Source organism: Schistocerca gregaria, chromosome X, assembly GCF_023897955.1.
Source record: "Schistocerca gregaria isolate iqSchGreg1 chromosome X, iqSchGreg1.2, whole genome shotgun sequence".
NCBI lineage: Eukaryota > Metazoa > Arthropoda > Insecta > Orthoptera > Acrididae > Schistocerca > Schistocerca gregaria.
Genome location: NC_064931.1, coordinates 269,031,299 through 269,044,430, shown reverse-complemented (window position 1 = coordinate 269,044,430; position 13,132 = coordinate 269,031,299). Strand labels below are relative to the sequence as shown.

Sequence of the window (13,132 nt, the reverse complement as noted above, 5' to 3'; positions counted from 1 at the left end):
ACTCCCGGTCATGTAAATGCCGGTATATACTATCAGATTACCTACTTTGCGTGACAGTTTCATACGATACTGAAATGTCAATTTGCTTATCTGCAAATTACGTCTTAGGAATGAAAGATAGGCTGGTTTGTTGGACCTTAAGTGTATCAAGAGGCCAGAAGACCTGTCATCTTGCTAGGGCAATCCGAAAAATACCTTCATTCAAAGAAATCCCGTGAAAATTGCTTTGCCGTGGGAACATGCTTTCGGGCCTTTCTCGGGTCTGAGAGAACGTTTCTGACGGCGTTCTGGCTCTTTTCCAATCCCCTTATCGGAGGGACAGCTCAGCCTTTTTGGTGACCAAATAGTGTCCCGAGCGGTGACACCGAGATCTGAGGGGAAGCGAGGGGTGTTTGAGACCTTGAGACACTCCTGGAGCCGCTTGGTGTGGCCGAGCGGCTCTAGGCGCTTCAGTCTAGAACCGTGCGACCGCTACGGTCGCAGGTTCGAATGCTGCCTCGGGCATGGATGTGTATGATGTCGTTAGGTCTAAGTAATTCTAAGTTCTAGGGGACTGATGACCTCAGATGTTAAGTCCCATAGTGCTCCGATCTACTTGAACCATTTTGAACACTCCTAGAGACATCGCGCTGGGTGCTACTCTCAGGTCTGCCGCGACTTTGTTACGCAGATTTTTACTTCAGCCTCAGGGCATGTCGCTGGAGTTTGCTTCAGCAGCTCTCGGGATTTAGAAGAATTTCGCAAGATCGTGTCTGAGAAGACGTGTTCATCCCACGGCAACAGATGCGAAGACTTGCTCCACGCCAGCCAGTAATAGTGCTTGCAGCAACACAATTAGGGCGACATCAAGCAGATTCATTGCGATCGATCGATTACAGGAATTTCAGTTGTTTTAGCTTCCGTTGATCTCTTACTGTAACATTCGTTTTCCTGCAACTGGTTGCATGTTTCTTTTCTTATTACATTAAATTCGGGGACGCACCACTTACGTATCGTCTTTGGAATTATGATTAATTACTTTGGGATTATGCTGATATGATTATTTCCATCTCTTTATTTTCATAGTGACGTGTGCTCAGTTCATGTTCTTGTTTTTCTTTGAGCATTTTGAAGATACAATGGATGAATTACACTGCTAGCCGACAGTAACTGAACATTAAAATCAGTCAGCACTGTCCAGCAGTATTTTGGTGGCGACCGTGATCTGTTTTTCTAAATAAAGTTATCGTGATTTGTTTTATTAGTCAATGTCTATAAAATACACTACTGGCGTCTTTCTGACGTGCGTGCAGTAAACGCGGAAACGTGAACTATGGCGACTTTATTACTACACCAACGGCCATTAAAATTGCTACATCACGAAGATGACCAGCTACTGACGCGAAATTTAACCGACAGGAAGAAGATGCTGTGATATGCAAATGATTAGCTTTTCAGAGCATTCGCACAAGGTTGGCGCCGGTGGCGACACCTACAACGTGCTGAGATGAGGAAAGTTTCCAACCGACTTCTCATACACAAACATCAGTTGACCGGAGTTGCCTGGTCAAACGTTGTTGTGATGCATCGTGTAAGGAGGAGAAATGCGTACCATCATGTTTCCGACTTTGATAAAGGTCGGACTGTAGACCGATCGCCATTGCGGTTTATCGTATCGCCACATTGCTGCTTGCGTTGGTCGAGATCCAATGACTGTTAGCAGAATAAGGAATCGGTGCGTTCAGGAGGGTAATACGGAACGCCGTGCTGGATTCCAATGGCCTCGTATCACTAGTAGTCGAGATGACAGGCACCTTATCCGCATGGCTGTAACGGATCGTGCAGCCACGTCTCGATCCCTTAGTCAGCAGATGGGGGACGTTTGCAAGACAACAACGATCTGCACGAACAGTTCGACGACGTTTCCAGCAGCAGGGACTATCAGCTCAGACCATGGCTGCGGTTACCGTGCATCACAAACAGGAGCCCCTGCGATGGTGTACTCGATGAACCTGGGTGCACGAATGGCAAAACGTTATTTTTTCGGATGAATCCAGGTTCTGTTTACAGCATCATGATGGCCGCATCCGTGTTTGGCGACATCGCGATGAACGCACATTGGAAGCGTGTATTCGTCATCGCGATACTGGCGTATCACCCGGCGTCATGGTATAGGGTGCCATTGGTTACACGTCTTTGTCACCATTGACGGCACTTTGAACAGATTCATTTTCAGATGTGTTATGACCTGTGGCTCTACCCTTCATTCGATCCCTGCGAAACCCATTTCAGCAGGGCAATGCACGACGGGATGTTGCAGGTCCTGTACGGGCCTTTCTGGATACAGAAAAAGTGCGACTGCTGTGCTTGCCAGCACATTCTCCACATCTCTCACTAACTGAAAACGTCTGGTCAATGGTGGCCGAGCAACTGGCTCGTCACAATACGCCAGTCACTACTCTTGATGAACTGTGGTATCGTGTTGAAGCTACATGAGCAGCTGTACCTGTACACGCCATTAAAGCTCTATTTGACTCAATGCCCAGGCGTACCAAGGCCGTTATTATGGTCAGATGCGGTTGTTCTGGGTACTGATTTCTCAGGATCTATGGACCCAAATTGTGTGAAAATGTAATCACATGTCAGTTCTAGTATAATATATCTGTCCAATGAATACCCGTTTATCATCTGCGTTTCTTCTTGGTGTAGCAATTTTAATGGCCAGTAGTGTGTAATTGTCATGTGTTATTCATGGATCAATAAATACGTTATTAGCAGATCGAATTATGGTTCAAGCTGTCACGTCAGAGTTATAATTAAATTGCCAACGCCTTCCAACCATGAACACTGTAGTGACGCCCTTCCCGATGATTTCATGAGTTAAATTGACAATTCCTCTAGGCGCCACAGTTATATTGATAATCACTCTTAGCGTTTTACAGGGACATACTACCGCCTTTTGATTTGCGGCGGTAGTATTGGTAACTGAATGAATTTACTAATCTATAGAGGTTCGTAACAAGTTGCTGGTTGTATTTCCGAATATGTCCGACTTATATCAAGATAGATCCGGAATACTTATGCTAACTCCGTCGGAAAAACCATCACTTTGTAAATGATAGCAAAAAAATTGAACAGTGCAGACGAATTCGCAACTACGGCAACCTTATTGTCAAGTCTCATACGTGAGTCCCATAGCACGTTAGGTGGACGACGGGGCGCTATACAACTGACTATTTAACAACGAAGGTGACAGCTGAGTCCTATGATTGAAGTTTTTCTCATCTGTAAGAATTAATGTCATCTGTCTATAAATTTTTTGTAGTAGTGGTTAGACATGGACAATTTTTTTTTATTTGTTGGTCCCTGATCCAACTGCATGATATGCCGAATTACCTATGTTGCTTAGGTGAGAACTGCCTCAATTGCTTGATTGTTCCTAAAGCTTTCTGCTCATTCTTTATGAAGTTTTCCCAAAGTGAGTGGTGCGCTTTATCATCTTTCCTTTATTTTCAGAAAATAACGACCCTTTTAAGACGCTTGTGTCTTTTCACAGATGAAATCAGTCTCTGTTTCAAAGATTTGTGGGTAACATCTAAGCATGTTTGAAATTTAACTTTTATCTACGACGTGTAGAATGACTGCCTTTTGTCAAGTGTAATGTATTCTGTAGACTAAAGTGATATTTAACTGATTTTTATATTTCATTGTTACTCGTTTTGTGATTAGATTCTAACTTATCAGGTGCTTCGCAGCCAAAGATTGATTTTAGAACACTGTTGTTGGCTGCTTATGTCATGGAAATTTTCTGATTTGCGCTCTGCTTCAGACGTACTTGCCCAGAATTTCTTTCTCGAGTCAGACCTTTCTCCGATAGTAGTAGACTTATTTTAGCAGCGATGCTCCCTCGATCTGCAACAGTCTGCTTCTATAACCATGCTTCGTCTGTCATGCATTGTTTTGCTTCAGAAGAAGCAGAATTCCTGAACTATTGCAGTACATGGTCCCAAATTTTGGTCCTAAGTTTTACGCTAATGACATTACTGCTGCTCCATTACCTTCGTCTTCTTAGATTAACACTCAGTGCCTACTATGTGCATGTTAGAAACTACATTCCCGAATATAGGGCTTGCAATTCTCTCTCCCTTTCGCTGAGGATAGCCAAGTAACCAGCAAATCTTATGTTTTCACCCTGAATCTCAATCCCATTCTCTAAACTACCTTTTCTCTCTGCCAAATGTGTTAAAAAAGTATGAAATCTTATGGGACTTAACTGCTAAGGCCATCAGTCCCTAAGCCTACACACTACTTAACCTACATTATCCTAAAGACAAATACACACACCTATGGTCGACGGAGGACTCGAACCTCCGCCAGGACCAGCCGCACAGTCCATGACTGCAGCGCCCTGAGACCGCTCGGCTAATCCCGCGCGGCTTTTATTTGTGCCATTGCTACTTCGAGTACAAGTTGGAGAGAATACATACAATGCCTTACGCCTTATTGATCCGAGCACTTTTGTTTTTATTTTCCATTCTTATTGCTCTCTGTTCTTTCATGTGTTTTATATTAATTGTCCTTCCTGGTAGCTTATACCTATATTTTTATGACAATTTCGAATATCTTGCACCGTTTTACATTTCAAAAAGCTTTTACTAAGTCGACAAATCTTACGAACGTGTTTATTTATCTGAAGTCTTAGCTTCCTTATCAAGCGCATATTCGGAACGCCGCGTTCCGTGCCTTTACCTTCTGTGAAGCCTCATTCATCGTTATTAAATAGATGCTCAGTTTTCTTTCCCATTTTTCTGCGTATAGTTCTTGTCAAACTTGGATGCATGAACTGTTCAGCTGTTGTGCGACAATTCTCGCATTTATCTGCGTTTACTATTTCTGGGATAGGTTGGAGGATGATATACCTGAAGACAGACGGTATTACTCTAGTCTCAGTCTACATATTAACTTGTGTAACCATTTGTTTGTCAACCCACATTCCCCTCCCCAACGAGTCTGGAAATGCAGAAGGAATTTTATTAATCCCTTTTGCCTCGTTTGATATCATGTCATCCGAACTCCTCTCGAAACTGACTAACGCTGAATATTATGTCTTCCAAATCGATGCTCATATCTTCTATCACTTCAGCAGGCAGTTCCACTTTGTAGAGGCCTTCAGTGTAGTGTTGAAACGTATCTGCGCATTGCTTGGAGTTAAACAGTGAAATATCATTGCTCTTAATTTTACCCAAATTTATGTTGACTTTCCTATATGCTGAATCTCTCTTGCCTACGGCTGTTGCTTTTCAGATTCCTTCACATTTTTCTTTCAGCCAAGGTGCTTTAGCTTCCCTGCACTTCCTACTGATTTCGTCTCTAAGTGATAGACGTAACTCTTCCTTTTCTTGAAAATTGGTGTACATCCTTCCGCCAACTGATGAATGAGCAAATAGCGAATATTTTTCTGCGAAAAGTACTCCAGGATCCAATTAGACCCGAGTACGCGATCTTTTACATCGTTCAGGCGACGTCCTAACGTAACAAGATAGCTGTCACTCCAATCTGGTTGTGTTGAGGTTAGAAGGATTTTGGCGTCCCGAATTTAAGACTGAGAATCAGCGCTGATTGTTCGTATGTGGAACAAGGAATTTCCCAACTCACGTCAAAGTGACAATCCACAGGAAACTCACATCTGGATTAGTTTCTAACCATCAATGTCTTGGGCATATACCACCTTTTTAAAATTAATTATCCGTTTTAGTTTTGCAGCCATCATCACATCTGATAATACAGCATCAGCGACACGTAGGCGTGTAATTATGTATTTATTACGTGCTTATGTGTCGGTCCTGTAGCTATTCAATTTGGTGACAGCTGCGAGGCCGAAATCGATCGTCAATTTTAATTAAGTAGCACGCGTCCGAGACACTGAGTTTCACTATCTACTCCGATGCGAAGATCACAGGTCGTCATCGCAGGTTCAAACGGCTAGATTTCGCTAAATCAGGACGACTGAATAGGAATGTGTCTGCCCTTCTACTTCGAAGCAATTACGCGTGCTAATTTCAACACCTGTTTGCCTAACCACTGACTTATCTCGCAACAATGAAAGAAATTTTATACGTAACATTTACGGTTGAAACCATCGGGGGAAAAACCATATTTTAGTTACATTAAGAACTGGCCATGAATGACTGCCGTTTCTTGGTATTGCCACTCATTCTCTTAGTGAGTATTACGTGGAGGCCTGTCGATTAATTTTTTGGGTCCTCTAGATTATAACGAGTGGGTGTAACATCGTTGCTTCCTTCGGAGAGCTGAGCTGTGTACCATTCATAATAGTTACGATGCACTATTCCCCCTCATTTATGAGCAACGTGAAATGGCTGAGGCTGTCTGAGTTACTAATATACTAGCCAGAAGAAACGGTTGCGTCTCGCTCCAAATTTTGTAAGTGCGGCTTCTTTCTTTCACGGAAGTATCATTGAATGTGAAAGCAGGCTCGCTGAATATACGAATGAGATGCATCCATGAGAGCTGGAATTAAAGCTTTTTATGCATCCGGCTGTGTAGAAGCAGGTATAATCCTCGATCCTATGTAAGCGGGTATTGCTTCAAGTAACATTGTTTGAAGTAAGGAGAGGAATTTTATGATTTTTTTTAGAAGAAGACAGGAAGCACTATTAATGTTTAACACAATTACTCCGTGGAAAGTCTAAGCAGTCCGTAGGGATTAGCAGGAAGTGTGATCCGACCGCAACTTCCTTCATTGTGAAATTGTGTTCATTAAGTTGGGACGATGACTTGCGCATGCACTGCAGATATGGGATACCGTTTCCCAAGCTGTGATTGGTCTAGACGTAGTGACAATGGCTGGTAGATTTTAAAAGTATCTTCTTTTAAGATAAGATTAATTTTTTCCTTCAAGTTTCGTCTGCTAAACTATAGTGTTATCTTTCTATCTTCGATCGTCATTGAGGCGTTGTAGGTGTAAAAACACTTCGAATGTCTTCGTAAAGTTAAGTAAATATTTATAGCTTCTTGAGAAAGTGAACTTAATTTATCATGACCCTGGACTGGTTGGTCAGGCACAAATGTTCAGTCGTGACTGCGTATTCATTACATTTTAAGTTCACCATCTCTGAACGGTTTACAGTATTATCGGTTCATGTCGTCTTATCTCCGTTGACTTCATCTCCTTCGATCGATTCGTTCCAATTCAATTACTTCACTTCGCTTCTCTTCTCTTCTATCACGATCGGGTAGATGAATAGCGACTGCTACGCTTCGTCGTACCTAACTTTGAAGGCGAATTTTCGGTGACTGCCATACAGCATTGTTACGGTGCCTACTACCACACAAAAAAACTTTAGTAATCTGAGTGTCACGCTACGCTACAGGGTGGCCCAAGGGTAAATTGAATGTGTTCTACTAAGGTATTACATTAGCACAAAATTACATATTACATCATAGATAACTGTTCTACACCCATTGCCATTACTGGAAAGCTAAACCTAAGAAGTTCATCACACACACGGCTTTTATCATTGGCGATGCATTGCTGGTGATATTCGTGTAAGATCCTCATCACGTTCTCCACCATTTCATTAGAAATGGCCGCTTTCTCTTCCCGTATTGCAGCTTTCGGCTCATTAGTATTGCTGAGTCGCCGGAAAAAAACTGGTTCTTTGAGATGATCCCACAACAAAGAGTCAGGGGCTTCAACGACAGGTGACCTCGCCGGCCATGCTTCGTTTCTGAAAAATATCGGGCGTTTTGTTTATTGAAAAGCAAATACAGACTGAAGCTTGCCTCTTCAGACATCACAATACTTGTCTGAAAAGCATCATCCTGGTAAAAATGTAAATGTCGTGTGACTAGGGCCTCCTGTCGGGTAGACCATTCGCCGGGTGGTAGTCTTTCTATTTGACGCCACTTCGACGACTTGCTCGTCGATGGGGATGAAATAATGATTAGTTGGACAACACAACGCCCAGTCTCTGAGCGGATAATATTTCCGACCCAGCCGGGAATCGAACCCGGGCCCTTAGGATTGACATTCTGTCGCGCTGACCACTTTTTTTAAATTTTATTTTGTTCGGTATTGTTCGTTGTGTTTGCTCTGGACGGACGTCACAAGACATCCGTTGAAGTTGGTCGTTGATTCCTTTACTCAGTTTTTTTTTTTTATTTCAGAGGGCGAGCAGCCCTCTGACCGAACACGCTGAACTACCGTGCCGGCGGCCTGGTCAATGGTGTCCACTAATGGTGTGCAGAGATTGCGCCTACTCACTTTATCCCCTGCCGTAACTGTTGAGCCACATGCATCTTATAAAGAAGGAATTTTAAATCCTGTTCAATAATCATCTCAGAAGATCCACGATGAATTCAGGTCTGCACGCAGTCTTCAAACGTTTTCCGGTGTTCGAACTGTCATTTCAGCTCCCATATGCTTCACGTTGATTATAGATGCCGTCTCACATTGTTTGATCTACCTGTATATTATCCTCCTGTCTGATACAGGGAAATTGCGTCTCATTCCACGGCGCTTTGTGTGTGTGACAGATGCAGCGTTCAGCGCAAGACAGAACTCGTCCACAGCCTCAAATGCACCTGCACTGGGGAAGTTCCATACTGAACTGAATAGCATACTATACGGGTCCGATTAGATGCACTAGATGGCGTGAGTACATCTGCATGTTAGCAAGTTGGCCAGTTGAAAATATATTTCCCGTGGGCCATCATGTACATTGCAGAGTTAAGAGTGTAGTCATACAACAATTAGTCGTCTATTTGAGAAGTAACATTTGTGAGAAATTATGTTTCTGTGTCGGTGCAGTGTGTCTTATTTGTTACATTTGTTATCATTAATTTGTTTGAAAAATATCAGCATTCATTCACTACATCTACATCCATGCTCCGCAAGCCACGTGACTGTGTGTGTCGGAGGGTACTTTGAGTACCTCTATCGGTTCTCCCGTCTATTCCAGTCTCTTACTGTTCGTGGAAAGAAAGATTGTCGGTATGTCTCTGTGTGGGCTCTAATCTCTGTAACTTTATCCTCATGGTCTCTGTGCGAGATATACGTAGGAGGGAGCAATATACTGCTTGACTCCTCGAAACTTCAACAAAAGCCCGCACCGAGCTACTGAGCGTCTCTCCTGCAGAGTCTTCCACTGGAGTTTATCTATCATCTCTGTAACGCTTTCGCAATTACTAAATGATCCTCTAACGAAACGCGCACTAAATGAAAGACAAAAGAACAATCTTCATGTTGACAGCAAATGCTGAAGTAATGTTGAGAAAGATGTGCATACTTGTCAATATTTTAGCAGCCTTCCTCAAGGATTCAAGCCAGTTAGTTACAAACCACAGGAATTCAAATCCACATTGAAGACATTCGTCTTAACAACCCCTTACATCCTGCAGATACACTTCACGCTCTTTACGTTGTGCTACTACGGGCCTGAAATTCACTGAAATTTCTGGAATAGGGAAAAATACTGCAAAAATAATGGCTCTGGGCACTATGCGACTTAACTTCTGAGGTCATCAGTCGCCTAGAAGTTGGAACTAATTAAACCTAACGAACCTAAGGACATCACACACATCCATGCCCAAGGCAGGATTCGAACCTACGATTGGAGCGGTCGCTCGGTTCCAGACTGTAGCGCCTAGAACCGCACGGCCACTCCGGCCGGCGAAAATACTGCACGTCAGTATATTTTCGCATGATTGTGTTCCTACGTCTGTTCGTCGCTAAAACGCATACGGATGTAGGGAAGCTGTTCATGTAGTGACAATCGCCTTCTGTACGTGATCCATCCAGCCTGTTTTGAGTTATCCACAGTTTTCTTCAGCAGATTCCGCTATGATCCCAACTAACAGGCCATGATCGACACTTCCTCGTTCATCGCCAATTATTAAGACTTGAAAAGAAAAAAGAAAACAAGTATGAAAGTGTTACTTCCATTCTGAAATATCGTTTCCAGTTTTATTGTTCCAGTTAGTTTTATTTCAGTACCTGATGTGCATGTTATGACGTGTTCTGTAACATCCCGCTGATCAAATGTTAAGTTCGTAAATATTAAAAGATTTACATTTCCAGTTGAGTTTACTTAACGTTGGACAACGTGTGAAAACAGAGGGCAGGAGGGTCGGCCTCTGTGACAGCAGGCATTGGCAACTAATATCTGTGAAACCGCAGCAGCAGCAGCAGCAACCACACACACACTGTGGTACCAAGCACGGAGCAGCTGCCGCAGAGCGTCGTCAGTCCTTAGCGCCACAATTCCACCTACGTGTCAACAGCATGCAGTCAACTTGGCCCCGCTTCGTCCAGTAGGCAAGTTCGTTCTCGGCTAGAGATATCGTTTGTATATTTTATGAGTGTCGTTCTTTCTAACTTACTAAATTTGTGTTCATCTCAGTTCAGTAACAAGAAAAGTATCAAAAATTCGTAAACACCAGGAAATGAATTTTGTATATCGACTTAAAAATTCATTGCTGCAAATAGAAGTAAATGAATGCTATTGATAAGTGACGTCCATTTTTATTGCAGTCGGACCGGTATCAGTCTACATGCCGATCTTCATTGTTGGCGTAATTTATTATTCTGCCTTCAAATCATTACTGTAGATTTTTGGAGATTTTACTCCAAATTTTTAACTGATCTTTAATACGTCCTCGTTGCATCCCATTTGAGACAGTGGTAAGTTAAAGCAGTATCTCCACTAACGTCTACAGAAATTTTAAGAGAAATTAAAAGACTAATCTTATGATGGGGCCCAACACTGGTCACGCCAAAATAAAAACGAGCGTCTTTATATATACAGAGTGGTTGGGAACAATCGGGAAAGCTTGTAAGGGCGCTGCAGGGCAGACTGCGCTGAAAAATAACTACTCAGAAAAAAAAATCGATACATGGCGACGTTTCAGAGTTAACAGCGGCTAACTTCAATGAGGCAGTTGCATTTGGAAATTCAAAAGGGTCACTATCATCAGCATGCTGTCATTTTTTGTAGAGTTCATTTTGTAGCACAAAAGCCCTGTCCCACGAACGATCATTCCAATTATTTTGTTAATGCATACAAGGCGCTGATCCAGGGTTCGGCTCGGGAGGGTGAGGCTTACAGTATTACTATCTACATCTTTAATACACGACAGATGCGTATAATTTGTGTAACAATAATATACGTGAACAATTATTATTTCATCTAAGTAATTGCCATTCAGGGAAATGTTGCAAATTAAGAATAATGGCATCCAACTCTTACAACGTCATAATTTTCACAGTGTATAATGCAATTATGAAATCATAATTATCAGCATTATTTCACTTAGCACTACGATTGAACCCAGGTCTGGAGACTATGGTTGTGAGAGTGTAAATTAGGGAAATGCTGTTTCTTTCTCTTGTTAGCACCTACTTTCGCGAAGTTAGCCTTACCATTTTAGTCGACGATCTTTCCTTTTGTCTTCCTTTATTGAACTTCCTGCAATCTGTCGCTTCTACTTGTGGGCTTAACGAACCGTGGCGGATTTGTTGTAGATAGCAGGTAAGGTCAGCCTGGAAATATCTTTACATGATTAGAACGTTAATGATCACGTCGTAAGCGCATTCACGTGGTCAGGCCCCTGCTCAGGCAACAGGAAAGTACGCTATGTTGAATGTAGCTTTTAATTTATTGTTGTTCTGGGTACTGATTTCTCAGAATTTATGCACCCTATCAGTTTTAGTATAATATATTTGTCCAGTGAATACCCGTTTGTCATCTGCATTTCTTCTTGGTGTAGTAATTTTAATGGTCAGTAGTGTAATTAAGCCGTTCGGCGTTAACGGCAGCAAGTACACAACGCTGCGTTAAGAGGCTATCGCCGACCGACTGCTCAGAAGAGATTCGATGTCATCAAATGGGTTAAAGGAGATGATGGAATTCGAAAACACTGATGAGCTTGGTGTGGCACATGGGAGAGGAATATGTCCTATGCCGGTGGAAGTTATTGGCGACGTTGCTGCTGCAGTAAAGCTGCGTTGTCCTGGCTGCGGGAATTTCCGACTGAGTAAAACCCGTGCGAGACCCAGCTGCTCACTCGCACAATGCAAGCATACGAGACCGTTTCCCTAGGGTGCGGACAACGCAGTACAGCAGCGGGCTCCGCCTGCGAGAAACGCTTCAGTGCTTCGGGAGGAGTCTGTCTCGCACGTCGCAGCGATTTACTTGGCCGGAGGGGCGGGGGTAATCGAACTGGGTAGCAGCGAAACGACAGCTCCACTTTTTTTTTTTCGCGCGCACAGGCAACAGAATTTTTAACAGAGCTGTTATAGAAACAATCAACTGAAATGTCGGCTGACCGCTTCTCTGTCTGAGGATGACTAACTTACCGAACTGGTTTCCGAAAAGCAAATTTTGTGGAATATGGCTGACTCCGAGTGGGAAACTCGAATGAAAAAATGACTTAATTTGGCCAGAAATCTGAAGAAAAATGAATAAAACTATTCGCGAGTGGAACAGGGTTGGAGGGATCAGATAATGGTAGCGAAAGTACCCTCCGCCACACACCATTAGGTGGCTTGTAGATGTCTTATGTCCAGTGTAATACCTTTTGCCACTCGGTTACAGGAATTACTTCTCAGCCAGCCGCGGTGGCCGTGCGGTTCTGGCGCTGCAGTCCGGAACTGCGGGGCTGCTACGGTCGCAGGTTCGAATCCTGCCTCGGGCATGGGTGTGTGTGATGTCCTTAGGTTGGTTAGGTTTAAGTAGTTTTAAGTTCTAGGGGACTTATGATCTAAGATGTTGAGTCCCAGAGTTTTCAGAGCCATTTGAACCAATTACTTCTCAGTTCGTCTTAAATTAACGGAAGAAAATAATGAAACTGGTTGAGTGTGAATCTCAATGCCATAAACTTCTCCGCATCGTCGAGCAAATGCTTAACTAAAATTTTGTATGCTCCTTCTGCACAACGGAAGAATATTCCTCTCACTCCATTGCGCTTCCTGAGTACTCTTTCCAGTAACACAAGTCGTCCTCTTCCGTAACTTCCATGAACTTTCGGAGTGCCAAAACTAAGTTTTAGCTCGAGAACTGCGCTGCATCTTTGGCCTTCACTGTCTCCGTTCCTACTGTCGCGTGGCACTGCCGCGGGCCTAGCAGAAAGC

At 43.1% G+C, this 13,132-nt stretch overlaps 1 protein-coding gene across 2 annotated transcripts in view; it reads right to left on the bottom strand.

Annotated features, from left to right (window-relative positions):
- Positions 1-13,132, bottom strand: part of LOC126299315 (uncharacterized) — an 81,281-nt gene that overhangs the window by 34,149 nt on the left and 34,000 nt on the right. The gene's annotated exons all lie outside the window — the stretch shown is intronic.